The 16,948-nt window shown below is 41.7% G+C and overlaps 1 long non-coding RNA gene across 4 annotated transcripts in view; it reads right to left on the reverse strand.

The window, feature by feature from the left end:
- Positions 1-16,917, reverse strand: part of LOC309659091 — a 23,199-nt gene extending 6,282 nt beyond the window's left edge. For 2 of the 4 annotated variants that reach the window (XR_014262577.1, XR_014262578.1), the window contains exon 1: positions 16,573-16,917. This is a non-coding gene — a long non-coding RNA (uncharacterized lncRNA). Of the gene's footprint in view, positions 1-2,525; positions 10,303-14,470; positions 14,783-16,572 lie in introns of those variants that run through there. The other 2 variants (XR_014262580.1, XR_014262579.1) reach the window with 2 other exon arrangements.
- Between the last annotated feature and the right edge of the window lie 31 nt (positions 16,918-16,948).

Here is a 16,948-nt window from a genome sequence, read left to right on the forward strand (position 1 = left end):
TGTGATATACTGTCTAAGCTACATGAAGCTTGGGGGGAATGTGGTTTGCAAGAACAATTAAAGTGATCTAAGTCGGTGAAGACAGGTTACAGAATATTACTCATTAAGCAAGTTATAGTATAAGGGATATAAGTGAAGACTCCTGCCCTCAGTTTCAGGATTTCAGGAAGGACCTCTTCGCTCTTTCACTGAAAAACACATGATGACAATACTCCTTTCATGGGGTTCTCTTGAAATTAAGGAATTTGATAACAGGATTTATTCCCTTTTTCACCAGAATACTGGGCAACAAATACCTAGAGAAAAAGATCCAGGTACGGAATTACTGTTCATCCTTTTTTATATTTGTCTCTTTACATATTTTAAATTATTTTAAATGTACATGCTGTAAAATACACATTTGATTTTGGTACACAGCTCTGTGCATTTTAACATACGTGTAGATATGCGTATCCACTACAATCAGGATAAAGAACAATTCCAACACCCCAGAAAATTCTTTTGCATGCTCTTTTGTTGTCAACCCCTCTCCCAATCCCCAGCCCCTGGCAACCACTGGCCTGTTCTCCCTTCCTACAGTTTTGCCTTTCCAGAATGTTGTAATAATGGAATCATGTACTATGTAACTTTTTGAAACTGGCTTCTTTCACTCACCCATTCATGTTTTTGAGTGTGCAATATTGTAATTTATATATATTTGGTCACCCAGATGACCAAATAAATTTCTCATGTATATATTTGGGCTTCTTCCATAGTTCCTGGCTTACAGCTCCCAAAATCCTTAGAATTTCCTGAGTCGTAAGAGCAAGGGGGGAAAAAAAGAGCAAGGGAATAATAATTGGTCTCTTATCCTCAGTTCCTGAAATTCTTCAGGGAAGGTGACTTTTGAGCCCCACCCAAGATTGGGGCCTTGATACCAGGAGAATCAATTAAGGGATTAGAAGGTTGGAACTTTCATCACCACCACCCCCCAACCTCCAGTGGGGGGGGAGAAGGGGCTGGAGGGTCAACCATTAGCCAACAGCAAATGGTTTAATCAATCATGCCTATGTAATGAAGCCTCCATAAACACCCAAAAGGACAGGATCCAGAGAGCTTTTGGGTTGGTGAACACGTGGAGGTTGGGGAGAGGGCCTGGAGCATGGAAGCTCCGTGCCTTTCCCCGTGCCTTGCCCTATGTATCACTCCATCTGACTGTTGATTCCTAACAAGCCAGTAATCTTGTGAGTAAATGGGTTTTCCTGAGTTTTGTGAGCTGCTCTAGCAAATTAATGGAACCCAAGGAGGGGGTCATGGGAACCCCTGATTTATAGCCAGTTGTTCAGAAATACAGGATGCAACCTGGACTTGGGGTTGGCATCCTGAATTGGAGGGGGTCGTTGGAACATCCAATTTGTAGCCAGTTGGTCAGAAGCACAGGCTTCCACTGGCGTCTGAAGTGGAGAGTGGTCTTGTGAGATTGAGCCCTTTACCTGTGGAATCTGGTTCCATATCCAGGTAGATTTAGTTGGATTCTTGGACACCCTACTGGCACCCAGGAATTGCTTGTTAATATGGGGAAGTATCCATACACAGACGCGCACGACACACGCATTGGAATTGGTCCAGGAACCCTTTGCAAGGTGTATAAATAATTTGTTCCTTTTTCTACGTGAGTAGTATTCCATTGTATAAACGTACCATTGTTTGTTTATCTGTTCACTCACTGAAAGATATTTGGGGGACTTCCCTGGTGGTCCAGTGGTTAAGAATTTGCCTTCCAACACAGGGGACGTGGGTTCGATCCCTGGTCAGGGAGCTAAGATCCCACATGCCAGGGGGCAACTAAGCCTGCATGCCGCATCTACTGAGCCTGCATGCCACAACTAGAGAGAAGCCCACGCACCGCAACAAAAGATCCCACGTGCCACAACTAAGACCCAATGCAGACAAAAAATAAAAATAAAAATAAAAATAAATAAAATAAAATAAAAAGATATTTGGGTTGTTACCAGTTTGGGGCAATTATGAGTAGAGTAGAGCTGCTATAAATGACTTTATTTAAATTCATTAACTGTAATGCTATTTATTTCAAAACTACTTTATCAGCAGAAATATTAAACTGTAGTTTATGACACTTTAGTTTTATTTAAAGTGTTTATTCTAGTAATTTGGGGGGTAAATTAACATTTCTCTTGTATTCACTTTTATTACATAAATATAGATTATTAAATAACTACCATGACTTACTATGTCCCCACAAATCATGACAACTCAAGGCAAAGATCAAGTCCATATAATGGATACAAATAAAGTAAAGTGGTGGTTTGGAGCAGGGCAGTTTTACACATGATCTGAAGATGGAGAGATAGAAGTTAAAATTTTTAAAAATTTGATGCACTTCGGTTGGATCTTAGAAAGTATTCAATATATTGGCAGCCAGAAATGGATAAGGGAAGGCATGGATTTGTGGATAAGTTTTTGGCATCCTTGAGGGTAGTTTTGGGTACAGAAAGAACTGTGTGGATGTTTATTTTAGCTTTACATTTTTTTTTTTTAAATAACTATTTATTTATTTATTTAGTTTTGGCTGTGTTGGGTCTTCGTTTCTGTGCAAGGGCTTTCTCTAGTTGCGGCGAGCGGGGGCCACTCTTCATCGCGGTGCGCGGGCCTCTCACTGTCGCGGCCTCTCTTGTTGCGGAGCACAGGCTCCAGACGCGCAGGGTCAGTAGTTGTGGCTCACGGGCCTAAGTTGCTCCGCGGCATGTGGGATCCTCCCAGACCAGGGCTCTAACCCGTGTCCCCTGCTTTGGCAGGCAGACTCTCAACCACTGCGCCACCAGGGAAGCCCCCAGCTTTACATTTTAATTTCCCATATATGAAAGTTACAAATCCTAAATCCTTATTCTCTTATTAGTTATTAAAGTTTAGGTTACAGATCTCATTTTTCTTATTATACATCTAGTAAACCTGAGGCATCAGTTGAAAGAGGTTTTTGGATTTACTAAGTTAATGAACCATCTTCAACTCTTTTAAACTACATTTATACATGTAATGTAACTGATTTCCCTTTAAAGTACTTTTGTTGCCCGAATTAACAACAAAAAAGATTCCTGAATACTAAATAATTATAGGAAATCTAATAAATTAATTTACAAAAGAAGCAAAGCTTAAGTTCTCTTAATCCTTTCAATATGGTGAATCAACCTAGTAAGACTCCATCCTTGAATCACAAATCTAAATTAACTATTTAGTTACACATTTTAAATTGGTGATAAATGGCTGACCTTCTAATTGGTCAAATTCTATTAAATATTCCAAGAACATAAAATACCAAATATGCACAAATCCTACCTAACAAATTTCATGTTAATACTATGGCTTTGACTGTCATAAAGTTTTGATATTTAATTCTAAATCTTCCCCTACTAAAATGTATTTATCCGGAGGAAAGGATGGTTACCATTCCAGTTAACTGAGGCTACTCAGGCCCGGGACTTCAGACAAACGTGAGTCCTGATGCTGCAGACATTTAGAATGGAATAGAAATCTCTGCCTGACAGTCATGCACAGCCCTTTCTACAACTGTTCTGTGATAATTCAATACAATTGACCCTTGAACACCATGGGGGTTGGGGGTGCCAGCCCTACTCCCACCCCACCCTGCTGTCAAAAGTCTGCAAATTGATAAATGACTCAACCAAGGGCAGGAAGCTGAAACAGTTTGGGTAGGATCAGGACTCAAGCCCTAGTTCTTTTGATACATACTGTTATCTCTAATCAAACACAAACTTCCCCATACTTCATTGTACCACGTGGAACAAGATTTTTAGTAAAGGAGCCAAGTGATCAAACTTAACATGACTCACAGTGGGACACCTAATGTTATGTTCCTCCTGATGTCCTAGAACATGAAGTTCTTCAAACAACCTATGAAGACTCTTGCCAAAAATGTTTAACCTGAACCACATCAACCCTTTAAACTTACCTTCCAGTTCACAGGAAATACAGGGGAGGGTAGTTAAATGGACACTGTATTAGTTAGCTATTGCTGAGTAACTAATTACCCCAGACCTAAGCTACTTAAACAACAATGAACAGTATCTCACACAGTGGTCCAAGAGAAGGCAAGGAGAAAGCCCCAATGCCTCATATGAACTAGTCTCAGAAGGCACAAGCTGTCACTTCTGCCATATTCCATTTATTAAAAGTGAGTCAATAAGGACAGCCCACACTCAAGGGGAAGTTCCATCTTTTGAATCGGGAGAATCAAAGAATTTGTGAACATATTTTAAAATCACCACAGGGGTTATTTTAGTTTAAAAAAGATAAAGAAACCAGAAGAAATGTGTGAATCCTGATTGGATCCTGGATTTTTAAAAAAGTCATAAAAGTCATTTTGAGGACAATCATGCTTAGTGAAACAAGTCAGACAGAAAAAGATAAATACTGCCTGCTATCACTTATATGTGGAATCTAAAAAAATAAAACAAACTAGTGAATATAACAAAAAAGAAACAGACTCGCAGATATAGAGAACAAACTAGTGGTTACCAGTGGGGAGAGAGAAGGGGAAGGGGCAAGATAGAGGAAGGGGATTTAGAGGTAAAAACTACTATGTATAAAATAAATAAGCTACAAGGATACACTGTACAGCACAGGGAATATAACCAGTATTTATAATAAGTATAAATGGAGTATAATCTTTAAAAATTGTCAGTCACTATGTTGTACACCTGAAACTTAAGTAATATTGTACATCAACTTTACCTCAATTAAAAAAAAGTAAGACACAATGATATGTTGTCTACAAAAGACTCACTTTAGATATAAAAACACAAAGATGGTTGAAAGTAATGGGAAGGAATACATGCACCTTGCTCATATAAGCTTAAAAAACTGGTGTTACTATATTAATATTACTCAAGTAGGCTTCAAGACAAAGAGTTTTATCTGAGATAAAGAGAACTATTTTATTATGATCAAAAGATTGTCAATAGAAAAACATAAAAATCCTAAGTGTGTGTGCCTCTAATAAAAAGAGCTTCAAATACACGAAGTAAACATTGACAGTATTGAAAGGAGAAATAAACAAATCCACAGTGAGATTGAGACAAACATCCCTCTTTCAGTATGTTTATCTGCTAAAAAAAAGTAAACAAAAACTAGTAAATGTATAGAAGATTTGAATAGCATTATTGGCCAGTTTGATCTAACAAACATTTATAGATTGCAAAAAGAAAAAGGAAAAGCCATAAAAGTCATTTTGAGAACAACTGGAGAACTTGAATATGAAACAAATATTTGATGAATTAAGGAATTATTAATAATTTTCATAGATATGACAGTGGCATTGTGGTGATGTGGAAGAAGATTTTTATTCTTAGAGAAGCACACAGAAGTATTTAGCAATGAAATGTCATGAAGTCTGCAACCTGTTTTTAAACAGATCAGAAAAAAAAGAGAGATAAAGCAAATGAGACAAAGTATTAACACTTGAATTTCAGTAGAGAGTACAAATTATTCATTGTCCTGATTTTTGACTTTTTCATACTTTCAAAATTTTTCAAAATAAAAATAAGTAAATATATTAGGATAGTTTGGTGTCAAATTAGGGGTGAGTTTCTCAAATTCAAGACTGAGGAATTAGGTTGTCATCCTTGGTTTGCCAGAAGGAAAAGGAGACCCTCTGCTTTTAGTAAATGCTCTTCTTTTGTCTAATATTCCTGGCAAGTAGGTACCACATTAGCTTCAAGGAACTCTCTTCCTGTAAGAGACACAGGAAGAAATCCCTGGTGTATATGTGGGGCTCCGTCTGCAAAACCAGGCAACAAAACCACTTTGAAGACATTATAGACACACAGGAGAAGCAGAGCCAAGCAGAAATTGATGTCAAGGAGAAAAGCTGGTGTACTTTACAAAAAGCAGAAGTTCCAGGGCCTTCTGTGAAAGTCTGAGAAGGAAGAGTGGAGGAGGTAAGGAGGTGGGAAAGGAGAGCCCCTCTCAAACTTCCAGCCCAGGATTTCAAAGAAAACCACCAAGAAGCCTCTGTTAGACACTGAGAGACTCTGGAAGAAAAGGAGGGGAGAATTGTGTTTGAGGTCAACAAACGAAGGTCTCAGGTTTATGCCTCTGTAGGCAGATAGGATGGGCGTCCACGGAAGAAGAGAACGAGACATACTTTCTAACACAGCGGTCCCCAACCCCTGGGCTACGGACGGGTACCAGTCTGCACAGCAGGAGATGAGCGGCGGGCTAGCGAGCAAAGCTTCAGCTGTATTTACAGCCGCTCCCCATTGCTCGCATTACCGCCTGAGCTCCGCCTCCTGTCAGATCAGCGGTGGCATTAGATTCTCAAAGGAGCGTGAACGCTACTGTGAACTGTGCATGTGAGGGATCTAGGCTGCGCACTCCTTATGAGAATCTAATGCCTGATGATCTGAGGTGGAGCTGAGGCGGTGATGCTAGCACGGGGGAGCGGCTGCAAATACAGATTCTCATTAGCAGAGAGGTTTCACTGCACAGCGACCATAATATATAATTGCTTGCAGACTCATATCAAAACCCTATCAATGAGTGGCAAGTGAAAACAACCTCAGGGCTCCCACTGATTCTGAATTATGGTGAGTTGTATAATTATTTCATTATATATTAAAATGTAATAATAATAGAAATAAAGTGCACAATAAATGTAATGTGCTTGAATCATCCTGAAACCATCCCCCCCTCCCCAGTCCGTGGAAAAATTGTCTTCCACGAAATCAGTCCCTGGTGCCAAAAAGGTTGAGGAGGCCAGTTTAGGCCTAAGCCATTTTGTGATCTAAGCCTGTCTACAATGCCTGCCTTTGACCAGGCCAGGGAAATAACTTAATCATACCAGAGACAAGAAATCAGTTATAAAGACTCCCAGTTCTGTTTGAAGGTAGGGATTAGCCTGAAGCTCACTCTTGAGCCATCTTGCAGGATCCAAACCCCCTTGAGCACTCAACCACCAGACTAACTGGAACCTAGGGAATGATGATGCTGACCTCTGCTGACCCTCGAGACTTCAATCAACTAGAACCTGGACTCTGTCAACCTTTTCCCCAATTCTAGGCTGAATTCTCCTCTGCCCAAGCTCCCTTGTGAATATGCATATAACCTTAGCTTAAAACTTCCCCAATTTTGCTCTTGGGGAGACACTGCATTGGGAAATATCCCTGGTGTTTTCCTTACTTGATGCAAGTAATAAATCCTAAGTTTCCCTGTTCTTTGGCTTGGTTGTGTTTTGTGGCTTGGCATTCTCCAAGAGGTGAACCGAGTTTTCGGGTAACATCTTCAAAAGGAGCCTACATCCCCTACTTTAGAATACTCAGAGGGAATCCTACATATAGAATTTGAGGTTAATAGTAAAATAAGTTAATAAAACATTATTTCAACATCCCATAATGATTTACTAACTCTTATTGACACCAAAACATTTCATCCATTTAATAACGTGGTATTATTTTTAGCAACTAGATATTGATCTAAAAATCACATTTTATTGAAGTACATTAGAAACAAGTAGATAAAGTCAGAATGTGGGACCTTCTACAGCAGCGGTCCCCAACTTTTTTGGCACCAGGGACCGGTTTCGTGGAAGACAATTTTTCCATGGATGGGGGGAAGGGGGGATAGTTCAGGCAGTAATACAAGCAATCGGGGGGATGGTTCAGGCTGTAATGTGAGCAATGGGGAGCAATGGGGAGTGGCAGATGAAGCTTCACTTGCTCACCAGCCGCTCACCCCCTGCTGTGTGGCCTGGTTCCTAACAGGCCATGGACCAGTGCCGGTCTGCGGCCCAGGGATTGGGGACCCCTGTTCTACAGGATAACAACCCAATGGGGAGACTACTCTAGATAAAAGAATGTTAAGAAAAAAGAAAATCTCAAAACTTGGAAATAAAAAAGTGATGATTCAGTGTCCTGTTTTTTCAGTGTCACGCTGGGGCATTGCCTAACATGCTAGGGGCGTGCACCTTCATTTCAGGCTATTTAAGATTAATGAAGGTATTTCACAGTTCTGTGAGTAAAGATGGTAACACGTATAAAACAGACAGAGTGATGCAGATGTTTCTTATCTGATAGCAACTGGGATAAATTTTGTCTGGTAGAGATGCAAATGATTTCTACTTGGTAGCAAAGATCATCAAAAAGGTTTTGATTTTAATTTTTATTTTCTTGGAGGTTGTTAACCAGTTTTACAAAAAAAATCTAACTTAGCAATCATTTTCTGATGCCTCAGTTTCTCAAAGTTTCTTTTAACCAACTTAATCATCTTGCTGCTTCCCTTATTACTGAGTTAATTAAATATTTAATACCTAGTTCCTTTATGTTTATAGGAGACTCAGGTTTTGCCTTTTAAAAAATTCTACGTTGAAAAGAAACTTGAAAAACATAACACCAAATGCAATAGGGGGACCTTGTTTAGATCCTGTTCTCTAACAAACCAGTTGTAAAGACATTTTTAGGGAGACAGAGGACATTTACAAGATGGTCTAAGTATTAGATGATATTAAGGAATAAGTGGTAATTTTGTTAGGTGTAAAGATGGCATTGTGGTATGAAGGAAAAGATTATCTATATCTATATCTATATATATATATTTAAGTGTATGAGTTATCTAGTGCTGTGTAACAAATTACCCCAAATTATGCTATTTTTAAATGTAGGTTTTATTATTATTTACGTATGGCAAGGCCAATAGATCAGAATATGAGTGCCATTGAAAATATAGTTTTCTATACTCCTACATCCCAAGAGAAGGGAGCACACAACACCACACCACAGGTGAGCTACATGGGGAAGCACCTGGGTCAGTCTGGAGGCAGAGGGACTGAGGGGAACATGTGGGCATGAGACTTTGTTGTGGTTTCTATGGGAAGGAACAGGCAAGGCAGGGAAAGCAGGCTTAGGATTGTCTAGTCTGAATAATTTCAGTGGGCTCTGGGGCACGGGGGCTATCTCTAGTTGTCTGGTCCCTGGCTATGCGGTCACTGGTGCAGGTAGATAGTGGCCCAGAGTGTGAGAGCCCGATGGAGGAGGTGGTTGGGGTATGGGCTCTGGATTAGCTGGTTTGCTTATGAAAGGTATGTTCTCTTTTTAAATTTTTAATGTTTTATACAATTTTTAAAGGTTAAACTCCATTTACAGTTATTACAAAATACTGACTATATTCCCTATGTTGCACAATACATCCTTGTAGCCTGTTTTACACCCAATAGTTTGCATCTCCCACTCCTCCATTCCTATATTGCCCCTCCTCCCCTCCCTACTGGTAACCACTAGTTTGTTCTCTATATCTGTGAGTCTGCTTCCTTTTATTATATTCACTAGTTTGTTGTATTTTTTAGATTCCACGTATAAATAATATCATATAGTATTTGTCTTTCTCTGTCTGACTTATTTGATTTAGCACAATGCCCTCCAAATCCATCCATGTTGCTGCAAATGGCAAAATTTTATGGCTGAGTAGTATTCCATTGTATGTATACCACATGTTCTTTATCCATTTAGCTGTTGATGGATACTTAGGTTGCTTCCATATCTTGGCAATTGTAAATGATGCTGCTATGAACACTGGAGTGCATGTATCTTTTTGAATTAGTGTTTTTGCTTTTTTTGGATGTATATCCAGGAGTGGAATTGCTGGGTCATATGGGTCATATGGTAACTCTATTTTTAGTTTTTTCAGAAACTCCATGCTGTTTTTCACAGTGGCTGCACCAATTTACATTCCCATCAACAGTGTACAAGGGTTCCATTTTCTCCCCATCCTTGCTGATATTTGTTATTTGTGGTCTTTTTGATGATAGCTGTTCTGACAGGTGTCAGGTGATATCTCATTGTGGTTTTGATTTGCATTTCCCTGATGATTAGCAATGTTGAGCATCTTTTCATGTGTGCCTGTGAAAGGCATGTTCTATCCCTGGGAATTGGCTAGCCCTGGGAGGGACAGTCTTTCCAGGCCCCAGAGATCAAAACATCAGAAACACATGGTTAATACACATAGCGACTTTAAAAAATTTAGTATTTCATACAGTTTCCGAGAGTCAGGAATCTGGGAGTGGCTTTGCCGGGTGGCTCTGGCTCAGGGTCTCTCAGGATGTTACCATCCAGTTGCTGGCCAGACCGCGGTCATCTGAAACTTGACTGGGGCCAGAGGCTCTGCGTCCAAGATGGCCCAGGCATCTTGTTTTCTCTCTGTTGGAAGAGAGTTCCTTGCTGACTTTGGCCAGCAGCCTCAGCTCCTCACCAAGTGGGCCTCTTCAGAGGGCGGCTGGCTTCTCCCAGAGCAAGTGATCTGACAGTGAGTGAGAGAGTTAAGCCACACTTATAAAAATAAATAAGTATCAGAAGTGACATACCATCACTTCTGCCGTATGCTATTGGTCAGACAGACTAACGATGGTCCATTGTGGGGGAAAGGGCTGCACAGAGTATGAATACCAGGAGGTGGGGTTCACTGTGGGCCAATTTGCAGACTACCACGGGCCACTGAAAGTTCATATCCTTCCCACATGCAGAATACAGTCAACGCCTTCCAGAGTCCCCAGAAGTCTCATTCTATTATAGCATCTGCTCAGTGTCCAGACCTCATAATGTAAATCAGGTCCAGGTGTTATTATAGTTCCTTAAATCCAGTTTCTCCAGTACAGTTCTTCTTGACAAGTTATCTGCTCCACCCCACCCCCTCTGTATTAGTCAGCTCAGGCTGCTATAACAAAATACCACAGACTTGGGGGCTTAAACAACAGACATTGATTTCTCCCATTTCTGGAGGCTGGAAGTCCAAGATCAGCGTACCCGCATGGTTGAGTTCTGATGAGGACTCTCTTCCTGGCTTGGAGCTGGCTGACTTTTTTTTTTTTTTTTTTTGGCTGACTTCTTACTGTATCCTCACATGGAAGAGAGACAGACAGAACTAGCTCTCTGGTCTCTTTACAAGGGTACTAATCCCATCATGAGGACCCCACCCCCATGGCCTCATCTAAACCTAATTACCTCCAAAATCTCCACCTCCAAATACCATCACATTGGGGGTTAGGGCTTCAACATGAACTTTAAGGGGACATGAATATTCAGTTCGTAAACCCTCTCCTACTGAACATACAAGGGGACAGACAGAATAACCACTCTAGACACTCTTGCTCAAAAAGGGATAAGATGAGAGCATGAAGAAGTTGCTGGTCCATATAGATTCCAAGCCAAGCAAATGTCCCAAGTTCCTTAATTATGTCTCAAGTCTTGGGAACCATACTCCAAGGCTTTGGACCGCCCTCTGGGCTCTTGGTTTTTCCCTGTGAGTCATCCTTCCTTTTTCATGAGAGGAAAGGTATCATGCTGTAACAGGAAAGGTATCATGTGTTAGCAGCTGAGTAATATTCTCAGCCTGCTTCCTGCCAGTAGAACTTAGAGGGTCCAAAGACCTCTTTTTATTTTGCACTGGCTCTGTCCCTTTCAGTCCAAGTTGGTAATGATTCTGTACATATAATTCTCATAAAACCTTTATGGATTTCCTGCGAATCTCCATGGGACCTACTCCATTAGGCAAAGGCAACACCCCCAAATCTCTTTGAGATGAGACCTTCTCCACATAGATAGGGCTTCTGCAGACAGCTGAGGGGCAATGATCCGAAGCTTCTAGGAGCACTATTTTTTTTTTTGGCCGTGCCGCTGGCATGCAGGATCTTAGTTCCCTGACCAGGGATCGAACCCAGGCCCCCTGCAGTGGAAGCGTGGAGTCCTAACCACTAGACCGCCAGGGAAGTCCTAGGAGCACTATCCTTTGATTGAGAGGGTCTGTGAGTGTCTTAGTCCATTGGCGCTGCTGTAACAAAGCACCACAGACTGGGCAATTTATAAACAACAGAAATCTATTTCTCACAGTTTTGGAGGCTGGAATTCTGAGACCAGGGTGCCAGCATGGTTGGGTTCTGGTGAGGGCCCTCCTCCAGGTTGCCGACTTCTTGTGACCTCACATGTGTGGTGCACCTTTAATCTCACAAGCATTCGGGCCACAGCAGTGAGGCACACCTTTAATCTCCTTAGACGGCCTTTTGTCTGACAAAAGTACTATGGGGTATGGCTTTATATCTTTCTGAAATCTTTTTTTTTTTTTGAGATCTGTTAAAAATGATTTACAGGCACAGCCTAGGGTCTATCTCTGGACCACAGGTTTTCTGGCAGGGCCCTGAATGTGGACTTTTGCTTGGAAGCCATTCCTTGATTCTAGCATAATTTGTCATCTGGCCCGGATGAAAATCTTCCCAGGAGAAAGGAGTCCCAGTTCCTTTCTGCTTAACGACCCTTCCGTTCATTTCTCTCTCTCCTCTGGCATCTTACTATAAGCAACTAGCAGAAAGTGGGCAGCACTGGCCACGCTTTGGCTCCATGTCTCCTCAACTAGATCACGAGTTCACTGGCATTTTCCTCGGTCCACGTGACTGCAGGCAACAGCATCGCCAGGACCCCTTCCTCCAGTTTCGGACAGCATTTCCCTCACTTTCCTGCAAGCTCTGACCTGAATCTTTAACGACCTTGACTCTTTTTTTTTTTTTTTTATAAATTTATTTATTTATTTTTGGCTGTGTTGGGTCTTCGTTGCTGTACGAGGGCTTTCTCTAGTTGTGGCAAGCGGGGGCCACTCTTCATCGCGGTGCGCGGGGCTCTCACTATCGCGGCCTCTCTTGTTGCGGAGCACAGGCTCCAGACGCGCAGGCTCAGTAATTCTGGCTCACGGGCCTAGTTGCTCCGTGGCATGTGGGATCTTCCCGGACCAGGGCTCGAACCCGTGTCCCCTGAATCGGCAGGTGGATTCTCAACCACTGCACCACCAGGGAAGCCCGACCTTGACTCTTTTATTCACAGCTTCTTCAAGGTGCTCCAGGCATTCACCAATGCTCTCAACAAAGCCCACCACCTGGTGCCAAAGCCACTCCCACATTTTGGGTTTCTGTCACAGTACCCCGCCTGCAAATGTATCCAAATGTGTTCTATCTGTACTACCAACTTAGCCCCAAATTTAGCAGCTTAAAGCAATAGAAATTATTATCTTGCACAGTTTCTGAGGGTCAGGAATCTGGGACTGGCTTAGCCGGCGGTTCTGACGCAGGGTCTCTCAGGAGGCTCCCATCTAGATGTGGTGGGGTTTGCGGTCATCTGACACTTGCCTGGGGCTTGAGGATCTGTGTCCACGAGGCTTTCTTTGCCACATGGGCCTCTCCATGGGGCTACTAGCGACATGGCAGCTGACTTCCCCCAGAGCAAGTGATAAGAGGGAGAGGGAGAGAGAGAAGGCAAGATGGGAGCAGCCACGTGTCTTTTGTAACTTAATTCCAGACGAGACAGGCCATCACTACTTCTGTATTCTACTGGACCAACCCTGTACAATGTGGAAAGAGACTGTAGGAGGGTGTGAAATCCCAGAGGCTGGGAGCATTTTGGGTCATCTTGGAGGCTGACAACCACACAGTTATTTAGGGGTGAAATATCATGTTGTCTATAACCTATATACTTCAGCAAAAAAAAAGAAATGAAGTAAACCGCAAAAATAGTCACAATAATTATATCTAAATCAGGGGTATGTGGGACTTTACTGAGCTTTTCTTTCTACTTTTCTGCATATTTGTACAGTTTCATAGTAAAAAGTGGGAAAAAAAGCTAATTTAGGCTTTCTGTCTGGGGGTGAGAAGATGGCTTAATGGCTCAAGAATCGTCTAGAAACCAGCTTTCTTTTCTACCCAGCCTTCCGACCTGCCTTCAGCAGCAATGCCTGCCTTGCACACAGGACTCAGTGCTTTCCCAGCTGGCTACCTGCAGCTGCATTCAAGGGGTGGGGCTGAGTCAGCAACACCGCCCCAGAAATGGGAACAGATGAACTACAATACACTCTCCCCCAGGTATTGCTGGGAGATGTTCTCAAACACACCAGCACTTCTTCTGATTTTGTTCCAAAATTTCTTTAGAGGAGCAGTTCCATGGAATACTTTTCCTGACCTTGCCTTCAAGGTCAGTGTTCATCACGGGGCTTTAGCAGAGTCTGCAGTCTTGTTTAACTTTGCCTGGTTTGTTAATTCAGCTTGGGTTCACTCAGTTCCTGGAATTTAGTTCCTTATTTCATAATAATAAATAAAATAACTTTAGAGGGATAACCAGCTGTGACTGCTGAGTCACAGCTCTTTATTAAGGAACTCTGTGAAATCCCAGTGTTCACTTATGCTAAGAGTTTCTATAAGAATAGAGCTTTAAAAAAATTTTTTTTAGAGTTAAATATTAACTTGTGATGAATTTTCCAGAGGAGTTTGGAACTAAAACTGGTGAAGGTGAAAAAAATGCCATTTGGGGTGTTGCAAGCAGTTTGTTCGTTTTAAGATAGAAGCAAGAATTTATGTTTAGGGCCCACCCTCAGTTGGTTCTGGGTGATAACACTTTGGTGACTTCTTTGACTTATTCAGATATTTAAAAATTACCTACACATTATTTTGGAGAAATCCCAAGGCAGTGAAGCAATTCAGTTGCAGATGTTTCAGACTGGCACGTGAAAGGTTCTGTTTAATGGTAAACCAGTGTATCTCTAGCAGGATATCACCTTTGCCTTGCGGAGGACTGGAAGGGTGCCCAGCCATGGTGCGATGGTTTGTCGATGTGCCCACTGGGCTAAGCTGATCTGTGTTTCCCAGCATTCCCTTTTCTTGTACGTTTCTAGTTTGATGGAGCTATAAGATTTATTTTATCCTGAGAGTTGCACCTGCCTTCCTCCAGCCAGGCTTTCCTTGCTGAACCTATAACATAAAATCATGGAAGGTTGACACTGACATGGCCTATACAGATTATGTAGTTCAATTGGGTCCTAAAGTTGGTCCATTGTAAGAGTCATCTGGGGAATTTTTTTTGAAATATGCTTTCCCCAGTGCCACCCTGTAAGATTCTGGTTCAGTAGGTCTGAGCCCAGGACATCTGAATTTTACAAGTTCCCTAGATGGTTTTGATGGTCAGCCAAGTGGGTTTGCTAGTCACTGTGATTCTCAAAGTGTGGTCCTTGGACCAGGAGCGCCAGCATCATCACCCAGAATCTTGTTGGACCCACAGATTCCTGAGGTCCCACCTGGACCTCCTGAATCAGAGGCTCTGTTTGCGGCCCAGCACTCTGTGATTTAATAAACCCTCCAGGGGATTCTGATGCGTGCTAAAGTTTGAGAACCAAATCTAGTCTAATCCCTCATTTCATAGTTAAGGAAAACGAGTCTAAGGAGAAGGGACACGTCTTTGGTTTAATGCAACGAGATGGACACAGGAGGCATTCTCTCCTTGCACTCAGGTGTTTTGAGCAGAGAACACTCACAGCCTGTCTTGAGAAACCTCAGGTTACTACACTTGTGAAAGCAAGGTTTTCATCAACTAGAAGATGTTACATGCTCCAGTGACCCAGTTTGTAGTACAAAATGCCAGAGGAATCATTTTTTTTTTTTTTTAGGAGTGCAGATTAGGGAAAATCAAGAGTTGTAGCACTTAAGCAAGCTTCATGAAGAAGAATTCTGAAAGCTGGAAAGGATTTGCATAAATGGAAAGAGAGAGGGCGGCCCTCTCCCCAAAGTGGGAAAACCACAGGGAGGAAGAGGAAGGACAACGAAGATTCCAGCCAGGTTCAGGCGGAAGGTGCAAGTTAAGACAAAGAGAAGACTGTGGGAGGGATCTGGGAGATAGTTTTAGGAAAATTGGTGGGAAAACAGTAGTTAGAAATTGTTTTTGAATGTTGTAGCAGAGGTGTACTTTATAATATAGCGCTGTCTCGTAATATTGGAATCCACTGCACAACTTTGCCAATTGAGACTGATTTGGAGGCAACTTTTTAAAAAATTACTTTTAAGTACGTGCATAAGTTTAACACTGAGTTGGCAAATTTTGGCAAGGCATAGAGTTGCGAATATGAAATCCCTCATGTTAATAAGTGTTAATTAATGTCAGGAATGATGCTTGGAGAGCTAAATTTAGCAAATAGAGAAAAATGATGTGTAATCAGTCACATCTAGTCTTTCCATGTAACTGGTACTTCCAAGATGCTGGAAGATGCTTAGAAACAGTCTAATAGAAACAATTTTGTGTTTCGATGGAAACCTATGCTTGCCTAGAGGTCACCCTCCAGGCTATCTGATTCTTGTCTTCCAATGTCTGGTAGCTGCTTTACAATTCTGTAAGTTGTAGGTAGATGATAGACAAGCAAATTGACCTCCTTCCCCATCCTGTGGAAAAAAAGCCAGTTTGCCTCTGTCTGCATTTTCCTTTCACCATTCCTTTACTCCATATGTGTGCACTTTTTAGAAACTTTCTTTTGAACTAGTTTTAACATCTGCCTGGTTTTCTCATTAATTAATGAGTACTGTAAAGTTTTCAACACAGGTCATTTTTATATCTGCGTGAGCATCATGATTTTACCTTTTTCTGAAAATTGCCCTTTAACAATCAGATTAAGTCTCACAAACCTTACCCCTCGAGGCTTTTTATATTATTGATTTGCCATCCCTCTGCAGAAAAGATCTCTTAAGAAAAAGTCACCCTCAATCAGAATTCATACCTTTTCCAACTGGAAGCGTCTTAATTAGTAAGGCTCTATCTCACGGGTCAGGAGATCTTTGGTGAAATTCTTGTGGCGTCAAGAAGCTGCTGCTACTTTTCCCTCTGTCACTTATTTTCCTAATCAACATTTCTTCCGGTTTTCTTTCTTAACCCTCCTCCTCTGTAGCCAATTGAATTGGTTATCACAATCTTAGGTGACCAGACAAAATATGGAGTGGCGGAGGAGGGAGGGAGGTCAAGTATGAGTATGTAGTCATCTACCGTTTAAAATAGCCTAATTTTGATTTACAGTAAAGAAGTCACAGGTCTCAGGAGCCAGGCGCACATGTAAATTTCATAGGCGGCCTGTCTTCCTCCTCCCGGTCTCCCTCCCC

Source organism: Balaenoptera physalus, assembly GCF_965194825.1.
Source record: "Balaenoptera physalus genome assembly, chromosome: 3".
Taxonomy (NCBI): domain Eukaryota; kingdom Metazoa; phylum Chordata; class Mammalia; order Artiodactyla; family Balaenopteridae; genus Balaenoptera; species Balaenoptera physalus.